Source organism: Mytilus trossulus, chromosome 12 (genome assembly GCF_036588685.1).
Source record: "Mytilus trossulus isolate FHL-02 chromosome 12, PNRI_Mtr1.1.1.hap1, whole genome shotgun sequence".
Classification (NCBI taxonomy): domain Eukaryota; kingdom Metazoa; phylum Mollusca; class Bivalvia; order Mytilida; family Mytilidae; genus Mytilus; species Mytilus trossulus.
Window position 1 is genome coordinate 49,214,755 of NC_086384.1, and position 14,638 is coordinate 49,229,392.

Below are 14,638 nucleotides of genomic sequence, written 5' to 3' on the forward strand. Positions count from 1 at the left end.
GCTACTTTTGTTATATTTACATGATATATTTATTTATAGTAAACTTTTGCCTATTTGCCAGATAATCAAATTTTAATTTTGATTTCATGTATGCTACTGTTTACAATTTCTTATGTTATATGTAAATTATGTTTAATCAAACTCATCTTTTTAATAAAAAGAAAATTCTATTATTTTTCAATCGAATTTTGAGAGGTTCGCTGTATTGAACTAGCATGAATAAAAAATAAATTAGTGTTAGAAAACAAACATTTGTATCATTAATAGTTTCTGAACTGAAAGCACACAACTCCAAGATTCATAACATACGATAGATTTCATTATGAGCAGTCAACCGATAACTATACTGATACAATATAACTACACTACACTTCACTACACAATAATATAACAAGAGCTGGGCCATGAACGGATGGTACGCCCGATTCTCTTTTAAAGATAAAAGTGTCAAAACCATGATATCTCCTCAATTTCATATCAGAAATGTATAACACAAAATAAAATACAAGGAGTTTTTTTTATTAAAATAAAACAAGTCACCAAAGTTTCACAAAACATAGCCCAATGGGCCCAGTGAGCTTTTCTCATCAATTGGCGTCCGTCTTCCAGTTTTGTTGTCGTCCGTTAACTTTTACAGAAATCTTCTCTCCTAAAACTACTGAACTAAATCTGTCAAAATCTGCCACATTTAATGTCGGTTTACTAGATTTAGAATGTAGACACGATCAGCAAGACAAGACCTTCAAACAAGTCACATTATAGGAGTGATCGTCAAGTCCCTTAATGAGGAGTTTTTACCCTTGTGTTTTGAGCAAAAACTACAGAAAGACAGAAACTAAATAATCAGTAATAAAAATTCTACAAATTAAAGTTTTGTTCATGAATTCTATCATCGTCTACTATGTCGGAGAGTGGTTTTTGTTGAATGCGCACAAACAGCAAGGTGAGACATACGTGCACTTTAGAACCTCTAGTTTTAATATCATCCCATAAGCTGAAAGCATTTTTTGAGTTATTGTCAGAAACTGGAACATCCCCCTGATTAATTTATAAAAACTTATAACCACGGAAACGTATAGTCTTAAAGCACTTGTCATTAGATATATATAATTCACCAAAGTGTTATGTTATATGTTATACTTCTATATTCCTTCTACCGGTGAAACAAAACTCTCAAGCTGCTGGCAAAACAGTGATGGCTTATACAATATAAAAAAATATCAAAGGTACCAGGATTATAATTTAGTGCGCCAGACGCTCGTTTCGTCAAATACGGCTAAGGTTATCTATGCCTGGGTTAAGAAAACCCTCAGTTTGTCGAAAAATTCAAAGTTTTGTAAATAGGAACTTAATGAAAATGACCACATTAGTGATATTCATGTCAACACCGAAGTGTTGAATACTGGGCTAGTGATAACCCCGGGGACAAAAAGTCCACCAGAAGTGTCATCGACCGAGAGGTAAATAGTTATCATAGGTACCATGATTATAATTTAGTACGCCAGACGCGCATTTCGTCTACATTGACGCTCAAATCAAGATATGTATAAAGCCAAACTAGTACAAAGTTAAAGAGTATTGAGGATTCAAAATTCAAAAAATGTTGTGTCAAATACGGCTAATGTAAAATTAAAAAAGATTATGTATTATAGTTGGCATTGAAACAACTATCCACAAGAGACCAAAAATGACAAAAAAATTAACATCTATAGGTCACAATATGGCTAAAAAAATGAGCACAGCCCATACCGGATAGTCAGCTATTTTTATAAATATTACAGTTTACGTTTACGAGTTAAAATATTGTATTAATTAAAAAAAAAAGAGGTATTTTCAAGTTTTTGGAAAATAACTGAACTATGCTTTCACAAGTTTTCATGGATTTTTTTATGAAATGTTTCTACTTATTAGGTCTTTCCACTTTTCTGTGGAAAGACCTATTGTTTTTCTTCTGATTATTTTTTTTTTTTTTTTTTTCTTCCGCCTAACTTTGTTCTTGCGATAAACATTTGTTTCGCAATATGTCGCTTAGATATTTTGTATATGATATCGAACAGTTTATGCGCTTTTGAAATTTACCCTGCGTAAACGAATACTTTTCTTTGTAGGAGTTATCTCCCCAAACACTGTTTTCCTTGTTTGCGCATCTCCTTCGCAACCGTAAAAGATTATGACAAATTTATTTTACAAAATTGCTCGTTATATCCTTCGCATGATTTGTCCTATTTTGACCGAAGCGATATGAGCGCTCCATATGAGAGTTATTTCCCCTTATGCATCTGATATAAGTGATATGAATTTCTATCTTATAAATCATAAGTGATAGAGACCTAGGATCTTTTGATTTGAGGTCCTTGGTCCCAAAAAATGAAAATTAGGTCAAGGTCAAAGGTCAAGGTCATTTTCTAATATTTGAATTTGGCTTATTTTCACTTATATCCAAAGACTGTATAAGATATCAACAAATTATTTTTACTAAATTGTTAGTTGCGACATGTCGTAAGATGTAAATTTTGATTGCAAGCGTACGTTGAATGTAAAAGGGAGTTTTCTCCCCTCTTGTATTTGAAAATACGCGTTTGGTGATATAACTCATTAACTGAATATAATTAAGACCTATGGTCTTTTGATTTGAGGTCCTTGGTTTATGACCTTGAAATTGATCTCAAGGTCATAGCTTAATTTGACATTCTAGATTTTGACCTTTGCTTTTATTCTATATGTATACATAATAAAGATATACAACTTTTAGAAAAAGGTATCAAACCATTTAACCTTGAAAAATACAACCGGAAGTGACCTTTTGTAAACCGGAAGTAGCTATTTTTTTGTACTTTATTAATATATAAGTATATAGAACCAGATATTTTTGGAATCAGTGTCAAGTAAATATTCAAATATTATCGGAAGTAACATTTTTCAAACCGGAAGTAACAAATTATCTCCCTTATTTAAAAAAAAAATGTATGGAAACAATATATTTTTGGAATCAGCTTACTAGGAGCTATCATTTGACGATTGAAATGACATTTTAAACTTAGTTTCACAACTTTTCATATTAAAATACATTGTTTTGATGGAAAGACCTTCAGAGAACAATTGGTTTTTAATTATTATTATTATTATTATTATTAGGTCTTTCCACTTTTCTGTGGAAAGACCTATTGTTTTTCTTCTGATTATTTTTTTTTTTTTTTTTTTTTTCTTCCGCCTAATTTTCTTCTTGCGATAAACATTTGTTTCGCAATATGTCACTTAGATATTTGGTATATGATATCGAACAGGTTATGCGCTTTTGAAATTTTCCCTGCGTAAGCGAATACTTTTCTTTGTAGGAGTTATCTCCCCAAACACTGTTTTCCTTGTTAGCGCATCTCCTTCGCAACCGTAAAATATTATGACAAATTTATTTTACAAAATTGCTCGTTATATCCTTCGCATGATTTGTCCTATTTTGACCGAAGTGATATGAACGCTCCATATGAGAGTTATTTCCCCTTATGCATTTGATATAAGTGATATGCATTTCTATCTTGAAAACCATAAGTGCTAGAGACCAAAGATCTTTTGATTTGAGGTCCTTGGTCCAAAAAAAAAAAAATTAGGTTAAGGTCAAAGGTCAAGGTCATATTCTAATTTGAATTTGGCTTATTTCCACTAATTTCCAGAAACCGCATAAGATATCGACATATTATTTTTTCTAAATTGTTGTTTGCGACATGTCGTAACACATAAATTTTGATTGCAAGAGTACGTTAAACGTAAAAGTGAGTTTTCTCCCCTCTTGTATTTAAAAATACGCGTTTGGTGATATAACTGATTAACCAAATATTATTAAGACCTATGGTCTTTTGATTTGAGGTCCTTGGTTTATGACCTTGAAATTGATCTCAAGGTCAAAGGTCATAGATTAATTTGACGTTCTAGTTTTTGACCTTTGCTTTCAGCTCATATGTATACATGATATAGCCATGAGACTTTTGGCAAAAGGTATCAAACCATTTAACCTTGAAAAAAACAACCGGAAGTGACCTTGTGTAAACCGGAAGTAGGTATTTTTTGTACTTTATTAATAAAAAAGTATATAGAACCAGATCATTTTGGAATCAGTGTCAATTAAATATTCAAATATTATCGGAAGTAACATTTTTCAAACCGGAAGTAACAAATTATCTCCCTTATTTAAAAAAATATTGTATAGAAACCATATATTTCTGGAATCAGCGTACAATAACCTTTCAGTTAACAATTGAAATGACATTTTAAACTTAATTTTACAAATTTCATATTAAAATACATTGTTTTCAATGGAAAGACCTTCAATTGTTCTCTGAACAATTGGTTTTTAATTTAGGTAAGTTCACTTTCGATTTTTGTAACTGTTTAAGTTTTGTTCATTATTAAAAGGGGAGGGGGTTCAAGTTTTCGAACTAAAACTACTTTTCATGAAGCTTTGGTGAATTGTTTGTATCTATTGAGGTGTCCTCCCTTATGATTTTTATAAATGTTTGATTTACTGTTTTAGAGTTAAAAATGTATGGGAGTTTATGAATAAATACAAATTTGACGGACTGAACATCGGATGACCGCAAGTTCTTGTTGATGGTCACACGCACTTGTCTTAGAACAAAAATCACATCTTTATACCTGAAAGTGTGGTTAATATGTACAGAGATACATTTGTTTCGTGTGTTGATGATGAATAATTGACAGGGAATTCAACATTACCGTAATAACTATCATATTATAGTGATGAACACCAATTTATTTTTCAATATGTTGTTATATTATATTATATAAATGACTGTCTATAACAGTTACATATATATGTAATATAGCCAAATTTTTGCTTTTTAAATTTTTGTTTTTATTAAACTTTCTTATTATTCTAAATTATTTAAATAACCACATGGTAAAAATATAAATTACTTAATGCCCAAAAAGGCACAAGCCAGGGCCGACCGTGCAAGGGCTATATAGCCAGTCAAGGGCTGTATAGCCAGTCAAGGTCGTTAAATACTTCCATTTGTTGCATATATATGTTATTTCATTCATTTGTATATCATTCTATTCTACTATCTAATAATGGTGCAGTAAATTGAAGTGTAAAGTGGAAACTCTTTATTATTAAATCAATTGTTCTAATAGATTGGATTCTAGCAGACATTATATATTTCTAACGACAACACTGATTCATATTATTATTTTATATTTTTTTATTAGTATTCATTTAAGAAATGAATTTATAACCAGCATACGGAATTTTATTTTGCACTTAATAATAACCGCGTATCTATAGATCAGTTACCAGTCAAACACGAACGTTACGTAAGTAGAAATCTCGTCGGCAACACTACATCGGAATGACCCCATGGTCATCTTTATGTAAAATTTGGTGATTTTCCAATTTTCAGACAATATCTGAACTGAGCAGTTTTCATGAAACTTTGGTGAATGGTTTCAATCGATATATATATAGCCTCTCTTCAGTTTTCCATAAATTTTCTAATATGACATTGAGAATTTAAGTTAAATAAAAACTTTCAGGTATAAAGATGTGATTTTTGTTCTAAGACAAGTGCGTGTGACCATCCACAAGAACTTGCGGTCATCCGATGTTCAGTCCGTCAAATTTGTATTTATTCATAAAATCCCTTACATTTTTAACTCTAAAACAAAAGTTTTTGTTCCAAGTTTACTGATTTAATGTTAAGAACTGCATGCATTGTCGCATTTTATGGCCCCGAGGGTATCACCAGCCCAGTAGTCTTCGGTGTTGTCATGAATATCAATAATGTAATTATTATTATAAATTTCCTGTTTACCAAACTTAAAATTTTCGAAAAAAAACCGAGGATTTCATATCCCAGGTATAAATTACCTTAGCGTATTTGGCATAAAGTTTTGGAATTTTCTATCCTTAATGATCTTCAATTGTGTACTTGTTTTACTTTATCAATATTTGAACGTCACTGATAAGTCTTATGTAAACGAAAGCTTCCAAATAAATTTATTATTTTTAACTACTGTTCTTATTATTATAAAAAAATACGAATTTTTGATAATTTGGGGATCATATGCGTATTTTCCTTTACATTTAAATTTTGCAAAACGAAAGTAGATTGTTCAAAATATTTTTAATTTTAAAGTAGGAAGTTACTTCACAATTATACAACCAAATTATATTCGTTTAAATATCCCGTCACTAGTAAACCTTTGTTTGAATGGTGTGTTATCAAAATCTACCTGTAACTAGTTTAATTTCAATTCTGAGAAAACCTATAAGCAATATACAATGCGATCATATCGTTCCGGGAAAAAAGGTATAGACGGGTAAATAATTTTAGTAGATAACAATACGATAGTACAATTGCAAACTGTCTTAACAGCTTCTTCAGGTAAGGAATATTATGGGGTTCGTGTTGTTTATTCTTTAGTTTTCTATGTTGTGTCATGTCTACTATTGTTTTGCTGTTTGTCTTTTTCATTTTTAGCCATGGCGTTGTCAGTTTGTTTTCGATTTACGAGTTTGACTGTCCCTTTGGTGTCTTTCGTCCCTCTTTTAAGTCGTCAAACGCCTATTCTTCTCTCTTTTTTAACGTAACCAGGTTATACTAAACTTGATTGATATATACAAAATATCATAAATTTTAATCATAATTATTGATATAAAATGTTTATCAATAGTATGAAATCAATTGTTGTTGTGTGATACAAGGGTCAAATTATTCACCTCTAACTATTAAATATGATATTCATTTTAAGCAAAACTATACTAAACCACACAAATAACGCACCACGTCTAATTATACATGTTATATATCATGTATCATAGTTACTTGTTTTTGCTAAAAAAAAATGTATAAAGATATTATCTTTAAAGCATGATCTTCAAAAGTAATTCAGAGCTTACAGGAAAGTTTATTGTTAGTGATGACAATGAAGTTTTCTACCTAAAAAACCCCTAATATCCGATAAATCAACCTTAAATTGGTCGTCTGACAATAATTGAATTACTGAAGTGAAGATCTAAGTAATTTTTTTGTTGTTCTTTTCAAAGGAAAAGTGTCACACGTCTTTAGTATTCACAACGTTTTGGTGTTTTGTGAGATTCAGGATATTAGAAATAGAGAAATTCTCATAATTTTCATATTTTGATGTTGATGACTTTATAAAAGTTGTCTCAATATTTATTAATTTCAATTACTTTTTTCAAAAATGATTTTCCAATTTATTTTTAGTGCAATGTAGTGTCACTGAGTGGACGTAAACCAGATTCTATTTTTAAGGAATTAAGTAGAACAAAATGACTAGTTCATTGTAGTTTATGCTCAATCACTGAGTTGGGAGTTCAAACATTGTAGCCCTTCTCGTGCCCGACCAAAACAAAATGACCTTGCATTCATGAGATAGGCCACATAGAAATGATATATCATTTTACAAGTTACCAGCATTTGCATATACTAGCCGTGAAAACATCACACTCTAATGTCAATTTATTTTGAAATAATTCAACTTATTATCGTGGACATCAGTTAGTCCCCGAAAATACTTTGAAAATCTTTTCACGATTGCGTAAATTCTACCTTTCAGAAATATGCAGTACTTTTATACAAATTTAGAACTTTAAGTTTGACCCTTATATGATGTCTGTGCATATGGCAAGAAAAATAAGCAGTCCAACAGTTGAGAGCTTATCTTTTGTTGAAATGCATGCTGACCTTTTTTTTCCTTTTTAGCCTTGTTTTGATTCAATGATGAAGTGCAGTCAGGCAAAATAATCTCAAAATCTACATATTTTGTCAAATGGAACAATAAACACTGAAGTCTTTTTTCTAACCCTCGACCCTGCAGTGCTGTAAATATTTGAATAGCACGTTAAATAATTGCATGCACCTAAAGCTCTTTTCTGGATTTAGTTTATCAAGACGCTAAAAGCTTAATATGTGAAAGCCGAAGATTTACTGAAATTGAAACAGTTGAAATGCTAAATGACAAAAAATAAAATAAAACAAAAGCCAAAATCATCTGAGGCCTACTATTTCTGGGAAGTTGAAACCTTGTTTTTATTTTGAATTTCATTATTTTTAACGGACAATTTTAAACAGCTTTGTTATTACTCATTCCAGTATCGAATTACTGACTACTGATGACCTGATGAAACCCTCGGGGACTGATAGCCCACAAACATAGATATCGACCCAGTGCCGTAAACGCTCCAGTAGTGTTGCTTCTTCGAAACGATTGATCTTCATTGTGGACTTTTAAAAATAAATGTTCGAAAACCGAGGACGTATATATATCGAATCACATAACGAAATATATGACTTAACCATTGTTAACGGGGCCTTGCAAAATATTCGAATGCATCTTATGGACACATGTGTCTTTGGGTTCTGGATACATTATTAATAGAACATAAAAAGAGACTCTGGATTTTGTTTCATGACTACAGAAGCTCTGATGGAGGTCTTAAAGAACCTGTATTCACATTAAAGTAAAAAATAAAACTTGAACCAATCATTATCATCGAGATGTACATCTATCGCAGTAACATTGGTACTGTTTGTTACTCGGTAAACCCTTATCGTGTTAATTTTCTGAATAACTCGAATTAAGTAATCACTATTCAAATCATGTGAATCATACTACTTTTATTTGCATTATTGGATAGGTATTTAAGAAATGGTAATTCTCAATATGTTATGCTTACAATGGATACTTTTGCTATTTATGAATATCCTGAATCTTTTTGTATGGCATATATATTGCTGTACACATAGAAATCCCTATTGCAAACAATATGTCCAGCTTACCTTAAACGATTTATATTTATATTTCGATTTGTTTTTGTTATAAAAATTTGAAAAATGGTAAACCATTTGATTCAGAAGAGTGGGGGCTTTTTTAAAATTTGCACATTAGACATGTCATATGGATATACTGATTTATAAATAAATACATATTATTACCAACGCACTAACAAAAAATCATTTCCTTATTAAGGTGGCATGGGAGTCTTAAATAAAAATGATAGATTTTGTTCATACTTTGCCAAAAGGTAGTATCTATTGATATATGTTGAAAAATATAATGAAAATGATAGGTCACCGCACTTTGTTTTTGAGCTACAGGATGTGACAAAATGACAAATTCTGTATGGATTATACAGGAAAAAATACCATTTTGTGATTAGAAAATAAACGAAATGATAGAATTGTAAAGTAAATAAGGAAAAGATAGCTTTCAGACAATGCTTTGAGATTATCAAAAGAAAAGATAGGGTCGCCGTACGTTTTTTTCCGGCTAAAATACAAAATAGGAAAATTCCATGTAGAATCCCTCAGAAAATGCACTGTTTTAGAGGTACCTCCCCTTAAAATGCCAATTTAAAAAAATAATAACATTTGCAAAGATATAAATAATTATAAGTTATATTCTTATAAATTGGTTCTTTTATCATGTTTAAATGAACATTCACAATAAATATCAGCATTCCTGCATCAAATTTTGCTTACTTGATAGAAAATCTGAACCTTTGGTTCTCTGTGTTTTACAATCCAAGATGAAGGAAGACACCCATACCACCTTAATCATCAGTTTCATTTCTTTTTGTAAGACTTTTCATACAAAATTTTGTAATGTCATGGTTGGTTTTAAAAAAGAGATATATCAACTTACCTTATACTGTAATTAGAAACTATTTTTTGAAGCTTTAAATTCTAGTCTTTGTTTGTTTAAATGTGGATATAAATATATATACATATAAATACATGTACAGAGTGTTGAATGACTCATCAATGTATATTCATGAGATGGCATTTAACTAGTCTAATGATCAGAATATTAGGAGGCACCAATACATTTTCTCCAATATGCAGACTAGTCAGTGTAATTTTGATGTAGCTCTTTTCCGTCTCTTCAAACAAGTAAGATCTTTCCTTTACATGAGGAAAAGAGGAAATTACTTCATGTTCACTTTACAAATAGAGGAAGTGATGCAATCAACATCACCAACCTTCTGCATCACAAGGATGTAACATATAAAACTCATATTAATTTTTAAAATCAGACTGTTCCTATTGTATCCTACAGTTACACCAAAACCATTGCATCCAAAATATTTAAATATAAACAAGCATTACAGAACCTTGATTTAGAACAATACCTAAAAAAACCTCTGGCATGTGACTGTTCCCACTTGCATTACAATTACAGCCCCTCTGGCCATGTTGTTACTGGGGATCTAACATAATTCAACATGAAAATCTCCGAAAGGTGATTTCTCGTGGTTCTAAGTTTAGAGAACCCCAACACATCAATTGGAACCATAACTTTTAAATAAACACCTATTTAAGTTGGAAAACACATGTTAAAGTTAGCCAAGACCTTAACGGTAAAAATGACATCTTGTATGGACCAATAACATGCTCAGTTTTGTCTCTATGGTAAAAAGATCCGGGGTAGGTATGGTCAATATTGGCGTCTGGCGATCCAAATTGGGGGTAGGGGTCGATTAAATATTTTCTTGGCTTACGTTCACATATTTCAGTATAAATAAAGATTCAGGCATGTAGTAGACACCCTAAGCATTAGTTTGAGCTATAAAATACCTTAATGGCATGTCTGGGCGGTGCTGGGGGAAGATTTTCACTATAATTGATATTTGCCTTTATGTTGGTTTTCTTGGCTTTTATGATGGTTTTTCGTGTTTTCCCCCTAATGAGGCACCTATTTATGTTAGAAAAAACATGTTAAAGTTAGCCAAGGCCTTTACAGTAAAAATGACACCTTGTATGGACCAATGGCCTGCTTAGTTTTGTCTCTAGGGTGAAAAGATCCGGGGTAGGTATGGTCAATATTGGCGTCTGACGATCCAAATTGGGGGTAGGGGTCGATTAAATATTTTCTTGTCTTATGTTCACATATTTCAGTATAAATAAAGATTCAGGCATGTAGTAAACACCCTAAGCATTAGTTTGAGCTAGAAAATACCTAAATGGCACGTCTTGGCGGTGCTGGGGGAAGATTTTCACTATAATTGATATTTGCCTTTATGTTGGTTTTCTTGGCTTTTATGATGGTTTTTCGTGTTTTCCCCCTAATGAGGCACCTATTTATGTTAGAAAAAACATGTTAAAGTTAGCCAAGGCCTTTACGGTAAAAATGACACCTTGTATGGACCAATGGCCTGCTTAGTTTTGTCTCTAGGGTGAAAAGATCCGGGGTAGGTATGGTCAATATTGGCGTCTGACGAACCAAATTGGGGGTAGGGGTCGATTAAATATTTTCTTGTCTTACGTTCACATATTTCAGTATAAATAAAAATTCAGGCATGTAGTAGACACCCTAAGCATTAGTTTGAGCTATAAAATACCCCAATGGCATGTCTGGGCGGTGCTGGGGGAAGATTTTCACTATAATTGATATTTGCCTTTATGTTGGTTTTCTTGGTTTTTATGATGTTTTTTCGTGTTTTCTTCCTAATGAGGCACCTATTTATGTTAGAAAAAAGCAAGTTAAAGTTAGCCAAGGCCTTTACGGTAAAAATGACACCTTGTATGGACCAATGGCCTGCTTAGTTTTGTCTCTAGGGTGAAAAGATCCGGGGTAGGTATGGTCAATATTGGCGTCTGACGATCCAAATTGGGGGTAGGGGTCGATTAAATATTTTCTTGGCTTACGTTCACATATTTCAGTATAAATAAAGATTCAGGCATGTAGTAGACACCCTAAGCATTAGTTTGAGCTATAAAATACCTTAATGGCATGTCTGGTCGGTGCTGGGGGAAGATTTTCACTATAATTGATATTTGCCTTTATGTTGGTTTTCTTGGCTTTTATGATGGTTTTTCGTGTTTTCCGCTTAATGGGGCACCTATATATGTTTGAAAACACATGTTCAAGTTAGCCAAGGCCTTTACGGTAAAAATTACACCTTGTATGGACCAATGGCCTGCTTAGTTTTGTCTCTAGGGTGAAAAGATCCGGGGTAGGTATGGTCAATATTGGCGTCTGACGATCCAAATTGGGGGTAGGGGTCGATTAAATATTTTCTTGTCTTACGTTCACATATTTCAGTATAAATAAAAATTCAGGCATTTAGTAGACACCCTAAGCATTAGTTTGAGCTATAAAATACCCCAATGGCATGTCTGGGCGGTGCTGGGGGAAGATTTTCACTATAATTGATATTTGCCTTTATGTTGGTTTTCTTGGTTTTTATGATGTTTTTTCGTGTTTTCTTCCTACTGAGGCACCTATTTATCTTAGAAAAAAGCAAGTTAAAGTTAGCCAAGGCCTTTACGGTAAAAATGACACCTTGTATGGACCAATGGCCTGCTTAGTTTTGTCTCTAGGGTGAAAAGATCCGGGGTAGGTATGGTCAATATTGGCGTCTGACGATCCAAATTGGGGGTAGGGGTCGATTAAATATTTTCTTGGCTTACGTTCACATATTTCAGTATATATAAAGATTCAGGCATGTAGTAGACACCCTAAGCATTAGTTTGAGCTATAAAATACCTTAATGGCATGTCTGGTCGGTGCTGGGGGAAGATTTTCACTATAGTTGATATTTGCCTTTATGTTGGTTTTCTTGGCTTTTATGATGGTTTTTCGTGTTTTCCGCTTAATGGGGCACCTATATATGTTTGAAAACACATGTTCAAGTTAGCCAAGGCCTTTACGGTAAAAATGACACCTTGTATGGACCAATGGCATGCTCAGTTTTGTCTCTAGGGTGAAAAGATCCGGGGTAGGTATGGTCAATTATGGCGTCTAGCGATCCAAATTTGGGGTAGGGGTCGATTAAATATTTTCTTGGCTTACGTTCACATATTTCAGTATAAATAAAGATTCAGGCATTTAGTAGACACCCTAAGCATTAGTTTGAGCTATAAAATACCCCAATGGCATGTCTGGGCGGTGCTGGGGGAAGATTTTCACTATAATTGATATTTGCCTTTATGTTGGTTTTCTTGGTTTTTATGATGGTTTTTCGTGTTTTCTTCCTAATGAGGCACCTATTTATGTTGAAAAACAAATGTTAAAGTTAGCCAAGGCCTTTACGGTAAAAATGACACCTTGTATGGACCAATGGCATGCTTAGTTTTGTCTCTACGGTGAAAAGATCCGGGGTAGGTATGGTCAATATTGGCGTCTGGCGATCCAATTTGGGGGTAGGGGTCGATTAAATATTTTCTTGTCTTACGTTCACATATTTCAGTATAAATAAAGATTCAGGCATGTAGTAGACACCCTAAGCATTAGTTTGAGCTATAAAATACCTTAATGGCATGTCTGGGCGGTGCTGGGGTAAGATTTTCACTATAATTGATATTTGCCTTTATGTTGGTTTTCTTGGTTTTTATGATGGTTTTTCGTGTTTTCTTCCTAATGAGGCACCTATTTATGTTAGAAAAAAGCAAGTTAAAGTTAGCCAAGGCCTTTACGGTAAAAATGACACCTTGTATGGACCAATGGCCTGCTTAGTTTTGTCTCTAGGGTGAAAAGATCCGGGGTAGGTATGGTCAATATTGGCGTCTGACGATCCAAATTGGGGGTAGGGGTCGATTAAATATTTTCTTGGCTTACGTTCACATATTTCAGTATAAATAAAGATTCAGGCATGTAGTAGACACCCTAAGCATTAGTTTGAGCTATAAAATACTTCAATGGCATGTCTGGGCGGTGCTGGGGGAAGATTTTCACTATAATTGACATTTGCCTTTATGTTGGTTTTCTTGGTTTTTATGATGGTTTTTCGTGTTTTTCGCTTAATGAGGCACCTATTTATGTTGGAAAACACATGTTAAAGTTAGCCAAGGCCTTTACGGTAAAAATGACACCTTGTATGGATCAATGGCATGCTCAGTTTTGCCTCTAGGGTGAACAGATCCGGCGTAGGTATGGTCAATTATGGCGTCTGGCGATCCAAATTTGGGGTAGGGATCGATTAAATATTTTCTTGGCTTACGTTCACATATTTCAGTATAAATAAAGATTCAGGCATGAAGTAGACACCCTAAGCATTAGTTTGAGCTATAAAATACCTTAATGGCATGTCTGGGCGGTGCTGGGGGAAGATTTTCACTATAATTGATATTTGCCTTTATGTTGGTTTTCTTGGCTTTTATGATGGTTTTTCGTGTTTTTCGCTTAATGGGGCACCTATATATGTTTGAAAACACATGTTCAAGTTAGCCAAGGCCTTTACGGTAAAAATGACACCTTGTATGGACCAATGGCATGCTCAGTTTTGTCTCTAGGGTGAAAAGATCCGGGGTAGGTATGGTCAATATTGGCGTCTGGCGATCCAATTTGGGGGTAGGGGTCGATTAAATATTTTCTTGTCTTACGTTCACATATTTCAGTATAAATAAAGATTCAGGCATGTAGTAGACACCCTAAGCATTAGTTTGAGCTATAAAATACCTCAATGGCATGTCTGGGCGGTGCTTGGGGAAGATTTTCACTATAATTGATATTTGCCTTTATGTTGGTTTTCTTGGCTTATATGATGGTTTTTCGTGTTTTCCGCTTAATGGGGCACCTATATATGTTGGAAAACACATGTTAAAGTTAGCCAAGGCCTTTACTGTAAAAATGACACCTTTTATGGATCAATGGCATGCTC

General features: G+C 33.1%; 1 protein-coding gene and 1 pseudogene across 1 annotated transcript in view; one reads left to right on the forward strand and one right to left on the reverse strand.

Annotated features, from left to right (window-relative positions):
• LOC134692754 (glycine amidinotransferase, mitochondrial-like) overlaps nucleotides 1-14,638 on the reverse strand; it is a 647,170-nt gene that overhangs the window by 158,255 nt on the left and 474,277 nt on the right. The window lies entirely within an intron of this gene.
• LOC134692750 (sialin-like) overlaps nucleotides 6,384-14,638 on the forward strand; it is a 66,033-nt pseudogene continuing 57,778 nt past the window's right edge.